Source organism: Dermacentor silvarum, chromosome 6, assembly GCF_013339745.2.
Source record: "Dermacentor silvarum isolate Dsil-2018 chromosome 6, BIME_Dsil_1.4, whole genome shotgun sequence".
In the NCBI taxonomy this organism is placed as follows: domain Eukaryota; kingdom Metazoa; phylum Arthropoda; class Arachnida; order Ixodida; family Ixodidae; genus Dermacentor; species Dermacentor silvarum.
In genome coordinates, this window is record NC_051159.1 from 740,770 (window position 1) to 750,236 (window position 9,467).

Here is a 9,467-nt window from a genome sequence, read left to right on the forward strand (position 1 = left end):
TCACCGACCCAGCGCATCCCACACGCCTGGGAAATTCAGTGACACGCGATACCTGCCCGGACCTCTCGCTCACACGAAACATTAGACATGTTACGTGGGAGAACCTCGAGGACACTCTTGACAGTGATCATTTCCTGCTTCGGATTGCCTTCCCGACGCAGAAAATGCGCCAAATCCGGGGCGCAGCCCGCATCACGGACTGGTCAGCTTTTCGCACCACGCCTTTCCCCCTGCTCCCATCCCCGCAGGACTACCAGGCATGGGCATCATACGCCCTCCACACCCATCAATCATGCACCCGATGTATTTGTACCTCCACCTCAGCCCCCGCAGTAGATCCCCACCTCCTCCACCTTTGGGAGGCACGCCACAGCCTTACCCGCCGATGGCGACGATACAAGCTAAATCGTAAGCTTCGCTCCCGCATACAGGCGCTTACCGCGGAAGCAGCTGACTACTCTGCACAGCTTGCGGACACAAATTGGGTCGATACATGCATGAAGGCAGCAGGTCAGATGAGCTCCAAGAGTACGTGGCGACTCTTTAGGAGCCTTCTGGATCCTTCCACTACCCGCGGGGAAACACAACGCCAACTTCGTCGCGCCTACTATGCCTACCAGGGCCCAACGAGCCAACTCGCGAACGACCTCTGCGACCGCTATCTGTGTCGTACCGTCGACCCCAAGGGCCCGGAGTACGTCTACTCCGGGCTCCCCAACCCCGAACTCGACGCCCCCTTCACGCTTCCCGATCTTCGGGCGGCGCTGGCCAAAATGAAGCGAGGTACTGCCCCAGGCCGGGATGGTATTACGGTCACTCTCCTGGCCAACCTTCCCGACTCAGCATACCTCTCGCTCTTACATTTAATCAACACAGTATGGGAGGGAGAACCCCTCCCCGCGGAATGGACCACTTCGGTGGTCACATTCATTCCCAAACCCGGTAAGCCCGTCAGCATTGAGGCATTGCGCCCCATCTCGCTCACCTCCTGTGCGGGCAAACTCATGGAGACCATGGTCCGCGACCGTCTATCCGCATATCTGGAAAGGAAAGGCGTCTTTGCTGACTCGATGTTTGGGTTTCGCTCACATCTGTCGGCACAGGACGTCCTTCTCCAACTCCAGCACGACATCATTGTACCTAATACTATGCGCCACAATGACAAAGCCGTTCTGGCCCTCGATCTCCGAGGCGCTTTCGACAATGTCAAACACAGTAGTATCCTTACCAACCTTAGCACCACGAATTGCGGATCTAGAGCTTTCAGGTACATCTGTGCATTCCTCTCACATCGCACCGCCTTCATCCGCATCGACTCTGCAGAACACGGTCCGTACCCACTAGGCACCCGGGGTACACCACAGGGAGCGGTCCTCTCACCGCTCCTCTTCAATCTAGCCATGCTCCAACTTCCTTCGCTCCTCGCCCAGGTAGAGGACACACACCACGCTCTATACGCAGATGACATTACCATCTGGACCAACTCGGGCTCCCCCGCACAAATTGAAGACCGCATGCAGCGCGCGGCACTTATTGTAGACACCTATGCCTCATCATGTGGCCTGGAATGTTCCCCTACCAAATCATCTCTTCTCTCAATCTCACCTCTACCGCCACCTCAGATATATCTCCCGTCTGGCCCGATACAGGTCGTCTCAGAAATTCGCATATTAGGCCTCCACATCTCCTCTACTCTCAACCCTGGTTCTACCATTGCCCGTCTTCGACGCACTAGCGAGCAGGTTAGCCGTATGATTCGGCGGGTCTCCACCAAACGTGGCGGCCTCCGCGGCTGGCACTCCCTCCGCTTGGCTCAAGCGTTTGTGACCAGCAGAGTCCTTTACGCCACTCCCTACCTTCGCTTGCGTCGCCACCACGAGAACCAGCTGGACGCACTGCTCCGCTCGGTTCACAAGCGAGCACTAGACCTTCCCATTGCTACCTCCAATCGCCGCTTTGCGGCCTTGGGAGTACACAACTCGTATGACGAGTTGCGGGAGGCCCATCTCGTCAACCAAGTCAATCGCCTGTCTCAGACGACTCCTGGGCGCCGCCTTCTGGATAGGCTCTCACTGAACCCGATCTCTACCCCACTTCCCCCTGCTTCCGTCCCGGAGCTATGGCGGCACAAACTTTGGGTTGAACCTCTTCCTCGCAACATGGATCCCACTCAACACACAGGCAGACGCCTAGCCCGAGCACACTCTCTTCACACTCGGTACTCCAATTCTCCTGGCGTCTTCTATGTAGATGTCTCGGGACCAACTCCCTCCGGACACTTTACGGCCGCAGTGATCTCCGAGGGCCACCACATTGATGGCCTCTCTTTCCGCTCACCGGACACAACACAGGCCGAAGAGGTGGCCATCGCTTTGGCCGCCTCCACCCGACCTCAAGGGTCATTATCACGGACTCGCGCTACGCCTGTTCCCGATACCTCCAGGGTACCATAGCTCCTCTGGCCGCCCACCTTCTTCGGGCGGCCTCATGGCGCTTTGAGCCTCACTCCATCCGCATCGTCTGGTCTCCTGGCCACGCGGGTCTCCCCGGTAACGAAGCGGCGCATGCCGCTGCCTGCGTCTCTCCCTCCCGGGCCGTTACCACCTCCGACTCTGCGTCTACCCCAGACACCTCAGCTCTTACGCAGTACCGCGCAATTCTAGAGCATTATCGCAGCTCACGCCGCCTTTACCCAGACCCTGCACGGGGCCTCTCTAAAGCGGATGAAAGACTTCTGAGACGCTTGCAGACTAACACCTTCTTGTGTCCTGCGGCCGCCCAGCATTTCATGCCGGGTATACACGGCTACTGTGCGCATTGTGGGGTCCTGGCCGACACCTATCACATGATGGCAGTATGCCCCTCTATACCCCTTCCTTTTTCATCCCCCTTCCCCCTACCCACAAGAGAGGCTTGGGAGGAGTTCCTGCTTGGCTGCTCTACCCTGGACGCTCAACGCTCCCTGGTGGCCCGCGCCCGAGCGGCGATCATTTCCAGTGGACTTCCGGAATAGGGAGACCACCCAAGTGCTTCTGTAGAGCAACTCTCTGTAATTTTCTGATTAAATGTTTCTCCACCACCACCACCATCCCGGCCTGTTCCCTCTGCGGCACCATTGGGCATCGACCCTCGGCCTGCCCGCGACCCACTCCCGGTAGCTGTACCCGCTGTGGCACTCAAGTCCAAGTGACTTCGGAAGGCCTAGCTGAACGCGAATGTAACCCGACATGCCTTCTCTGCTCCGGCCCGCATGAAACCGGCGCTCGGGGATGTCCAGGGAAATATCGGATACCTACACCACCATCGACCTCGAAGCCACCTGCACCCCCGTCACCGGGAACGTGAGCGGCTTCCCAACCCAAGCCTGGATCACGTCTCCAGACTCCGGCGAACCCACCGCCGACCACCTCAGTGCACTACCCGCCGCTTGTCGTGGCGCCACCTCAGGTGAGCAGCTGGGCAGGAATTACTGCTCCTCAGCCTCTCCCTCCCTCCCCCCTCCTTCTCCAGAGCTCTCCGCTCTACGAAAACAGAACGCTCTTCTCCAGCGGCAAATCGCAGCTCTCACTAAGCAGGTGGCAACTTTCCAACTGCAACAACAGAAACCGGCAGGACCCCCCACTGCCGCTCCAGTTGTTAAACCCGTCGACCATCAACCTAGCCCTAGCGCTACGCCCACTCCGCGTACTCCCCCCGCTCCCCTGGCTTCGTCCACGGCGCCGGCTGCTCAATCAGTTCCGGGGGCACCTCAGAGCCCTCCTTCTATAGACCACACCCTGCCGCTCGAGGACCGTATTACTCGTCTATAAAATGTAGTCCTCTACCAAATTTCCACCATTAATGTACAATACATTGTAGCTGAGGTGGTTCAGGCGGTTCAGGCCTGGGCTCTCACCCAGTTCCGCACCAGATCATCTCGCTCGCGCTCGGCCTCCACGAGCAGCAGCTCTGCCCCGCGTCGGCGCAAAGTTGCCGGTTCCTCTTCCCCGGCCCTCAACCCGGCTTCCATCCCCCTTCCTGCTCCGCAAGGCCAGGGGCAGGACATGGAGGATGACCCATAAAATTTTGGATTTTCATCATGGCGACTCCTTCATCTACACATTCGCCATCATCCCAATTCGAAATCATCCAGTGGAACTCCAGGGGCTTCGGGAACAGGCGAAAGCGCTCGCATCTTCTCCTCTTCCTTCAATCTCGGGGCTCTCTCCCTTCCGTTCTTGCCCTCCAAGAAGCCGGTCCAAACCCTACCCTTTCAGGCTTCTGCTCCTATATAGGCGGCACCACCACTAGTCTCCTCGTTCACAAATCATATACGGCTGTTCAGGTCGATCTAGACCTTGACCTTCCCTATGATTACTGCATGATCTCCGTTCTGCCCCAGAAACGCTGGGCCCAGTCAATCCATATTCTCAACGTGCACTGTCCCCCGCACCTTCAACGGGTCACTTTCGCGGAACTCTTCTATCGGGCTCTCCAAGCGGCGGCTCGGCAACCCCTTGTGGTGGTTGGAGACTTCAATGCTCCTAGCCCACACTGGGGGTACCACTATGAAAAGGCTCGGGCCGCAAGCTTAACGAGCTTATATCTACTCTCGGTTTCACGCTGCTCACCGACCCAGCGCATCCCACACGCCTGGGAAATTCAGTGACACGCGATACCTGCCCGGACCTCTCGCTCACACGAAACATTAGACATGTTACGTGGGAGAACCTCGAAGACACTCTTGACAGTGATCACTTCCTGCTTCGGATTGCCTTCCCGACGCAGAAAATGCGCCAAATCCGGGGCGCAGCCCGCATCACGGACTGGTCAGCTTTTCGCACCACACCTTTCCCCCTGCTCCCCTCCCCGCAGGACTACCAGGCATGGGCATCATACGCCCTCCACACACATCAATCATACACCCGATGCATTTGTACCTCCACCTGAGCCCCCGCAGTAGATCCCCACCTCCTCCACCTTTGGGAGGCACGCCACAGCCTTACCCGCCGATGGCGACGATACAAGCTAAATCGTAAGCTTCGCTCCCGCATACAGGCGCTTACCGCGGAAGCAGCTGACTACTCTGCACAGCTTGCGGACACAAATTGGGTGGATACATGCATGAAGGAAGCAGGTCAGATGAGCTCCAAGAGTACGTGGCGACTCTTTAGGAGCCTTCTGGATCCTTCCACTAACCGCGGGGAAACACAACGCCAACCAGGGCCCAACGAGCCGACTCGCAAACGACTTCTGCGACCACTATCTGTGTCGTACCGTTGACCCCAAGAGCCCGGAGTACGTCTACTCCGGGCTCCCCAACCCCGAACTTGACGCCCCCTTCACGCTTCCTGATCTTCGGTCGACGCTGGCCAAAATGAAGCGAGGTACTGCCCCAGGCCGGGATGGTATTACGGTCACTCTCCTGGCCAACCTTCCCGACTCAGCATACCTCTCGCTCTTACATTTAATCAACACAGTATGGGAGGGAGAACCCCTCCCCGCGGAATGGACCACTTCGGTGGTCACATTCATTCCCAAACCCGGTAAGCCCGTCAGCATTGAGGCATTGCGCCCCATCTCACTCACCTCCTGTCCGCGACCGTCTATCCGCATATCTGGAAAGGAAAGGCGTCTTTGCTGACTCGATGTTTGGGTTTCGCTCACATCTGTCGGCACAGGACGTCCTTCTCCAACTCCAGCACGACATCATTGTACCTAATACTATGCGCCACAATGACAAAGCCGTTCTGGCCCTCGATCTCCGAGGCGCTTTCGACAATGTCAAACACAGTAGTATCCTTACCAACCTTAGCACCACGAATTGCGGATCTAGAGCTTTCAGGTACATCTGTGCATTCCTATCACATCGCACCGCCTTCATCCGCATCGACTCTGCAGAACACGGTCCGTACCCACTAGGCACTCGGGGTACACCACAGGGAGCGGTCCTCTCACCGCTCCTCTTCAATCTAGCCATGCTCCAACTTCCTTCGCTCCTCGCCCAGGTAGAGGACACACACCACGCTCTATACGCAGATGACATTACCATCTGGACCAACTCGGGCTCCCCCGCACAAATTAAAGACCGCATGCAGCGCGCGGCACTTATTGTAGACACCTATGCCTCATCATGTGGCCTGGAATGTTCCCCTACCAAATCATCTCTTCTCTCAATCTCACCTCTACCGCCACCTCAGATATATCTCCCGTCTGGCCCGATACAGGTCGTCTCAGAAATTCGCATATTAGGCCTCCACATCTCCTCTACTCTCAACCCTGGTTCTACCATTGCCCGTCTTCGATGCACTAGCGAGCAGGTTAGCCGTATGATTCGACGGGTCTCCACCAAACGTGGCGGCCTCCGCGGCTGGCACTCCCTCCGCTTGGCTCAAGCGTTTGTGACCAGCAGAGTCCTTTACGCCACTCCCTACCTTCGCTTGCGTCGCTACCACGAGAACCAGCTGGACGCACTGCTCCGCTCGGTTCACAAGCGAGCACTAGACCTTCCCATTGCTACCTCCAATCGCCGCTTTGCGGCCTTGGGAGTACACAACTCGTATGACGAGTTGCGGGAGGCCCATCTCGTCAACCAAGTCAATCGCCTGTCCCAGACGACTCCTGGGTGCCGCCTTCTGGATAGGCTCTCACTGAGCCCGATCTCTACCCCACTTCCCCCTGCTTCTGTCCCGGAGCTATGGCGGCACAAACTTTGGGTTGAACCTCTTCCTCGCAACATGGATCCCACTCACACACAGGCAGACGCCTAGCCCGAGCACACTCTCTTCACACTCGGTACTCCAATTCTCCTGGCGTCGTCTATGTAGATGTCTCAGGACCAACTCCCTCCGGACACTTTACGGCCGCAGTGATCTCCGAGGGCCACCACATTGATGCCCTCTCTTTCCGCTCACCGGACACAACACAGGCCGAAGAGGTGGCCATCGCTTTGGCCGCCTCTCACCCGACCTCAAGGGTCATTATCACGGACTCGCGCTACGCCTGTTTCCGATACCTCCAGGGTACCATAGCTCCTCTGGCCGCCCACCTTCTTCGGGCGGCCTCATGGCGCTTTCAGCCTCACTCCATCCGCATCGTCTGGTCTCCTGGCCACGCGGGCCTCCCCGGTAACGAAGCGGCGCATGCCGCTGCCTGCGTCTCTCCCTCCCGGGCCGTTACCACCTCCGACTCTGCGTCTACCCCAGACACATCAGCTCTTACGCAGTACCGCGCAATTCTAGAGTATTATCGCAGCTCACGCCGCCTTTGCCCAGACCCTGCACGGGGCCTCTCTAAAGAGGATGAAAGACTTCTGAGACGCTTGCAGACTAACACCTTCTTCTGTCCTGCGGCCGCACAGCATTTCATGCCGGGTACACACGGCTACTGTGCGCATTGTGGGGTCCTGGCCGACACCTATCACATGATGGCAGTTTGCCCTCCATACCCCTTTCTTTTTCATCCCCCTTCCCCCTACCCACAAGAGAGGCTTGCGAGGAGTTCCTGCTTGGCTGCTCTACCCTGGACGCTCAACGCTCCCTGGTGGACCGCGCTCGAGCGGCGATCATTTCCAGTGGACTTCCGGAATAGGGAGACCACCCAAGTGCTTCTGTAGAGCAACTCTCTGTAATTTTCTGATTAAATGTTTCTCCACCACCACCACCATCAGGTGTTGCCATTCGTTGCGCAATCCGGAGAGGAGATGAGACATGGAGAGGACAGGAGTGGGAGGAGGATGCGCATGCGCAGTAGGGGTGTGGACGCACGGCGGTTCGATGGATGGAGGGAGGTAGGGAGGCAGGGAGTGACATAGCCCCGAGCATAAGATGCTTCGCATCTAAAACTAATTATGCTTTCACTCAAACCTAGAAATAACAAGAAAAACGAAAGTGTAAGCTGCGATTGCTTCCACTTTCTTTCGCCTTATCTTTGCCTTTCAATTATATACAGAAATTTAGTTCAGACACAGCCACGGCTGTCCCTAATTTCATGTAAGACAGTACTTAGGAGACAGACAGCGACATATGTCACAAAGAAAGCAATTTCGTCTTTCAGCGATTTATTTGAAGAGCAGCGGAGGACAGAGACATAGAAATGATAAGGACAAGGCAGGGAGGTTTACCTGGCTGCGCCTGGTTCACCACCCTGCACCTGGGAAGCGGGACGTCGGACTGAAATATGAGAATACGTTCGCACGGAAACGCACATGCACAAACAAGAAGCGGGAAGGTTCTCTTCAAACACTTCAAATGTACAGGGTGTCCCAGCTATCATGCACCAATATTTTTGAAAATGCAAATGCAAGATAGCTGGACAGAACCAACGTAATGTTGTGTGCCGTGGCTTAGAGATACAGGGAATATTTTTTGCATTATACCTAATTATATTATTAGTCTTAATAAATCGACTTCTCAAATATTAGATCGTTTTTTATGTTGCTGTACAATTCTCCCATTCACACTTTTCATATTTTGGCGAGCCCTCAGCGTCTCGACGAGGACGACGAGGTTGCGCCTCGGCTGCTCCGCACGTGCGAGCTGAGCGCGAGAGTAGAACGCGACAAGACGCCAAGAACGACGGCAAGAGCAACAGCGTCTGTGATGTAATATCATTGTAATATTTGAGTGGTTGAATAAATAATTAAGACTAATTATGTAATTAGGCGCAATGCAAAAAATAATCTGAGTATCTCCAAGTGAACGCAAACAACATTACCTTGGTTCTGCCCAGCTATGAAGCATTGCAGATTTTTTAAATCTTGGTGCATGATAGTCGGGACACCCTGTACATGCACGAGCGGTTCGCTAGGAAAAATCATGTTGCTTGTGATCTTACGCAATCACATCATCATTACATTCCAAAAATAAAAAGTATAAGCATGTTTGTATAACATTCCGAACACGAAGCATACCGCTGCATACGTACGTAGCAGTCTCTTCACGAAAACCTTACTGGTGCGGAGCTGGGTCGAAGACAAAAAAAAAAAAAAAAAAAACGAAGTACACTTTCACAGTCATTTAGGCCGTATGCGGCATCACCTACTATTTTTTATGCTTCAGATGTGTAATTTTCACCCTTCTAAATACCGTTTCTCTCTACTTGAACGACTTCATTCAAGTGTCTTCTATAGCCCGGGGTAGCTGCCGCGACATTTCCCATTGTTGTTGCGCCATGTTGGTTAATAATTGACTGCATGAGAATAGAAAGTTTGCTGACTAAAGAGTTGGGCACTTTAAAAATCGAACGATAACGGAAAAAACGCAGACAGAAATAACTAACAAGACCTCCAACTGTTTACTGGCTAAATTTACACAAGCTCAAATATTGCTTCAGCAGCGGCTTGTGTAAGTGGCGCGTGGTAGAATCGATTATTTTTCATATTATACTTATTGAGAAATTCAAGCATGGCTGACGAGCTCAGCTCGTTAAGCACGCACTTGCAAAAGTTTGCCGCGGTTGAACGCAGTTAAACCAAGTTTGTCGAGCAA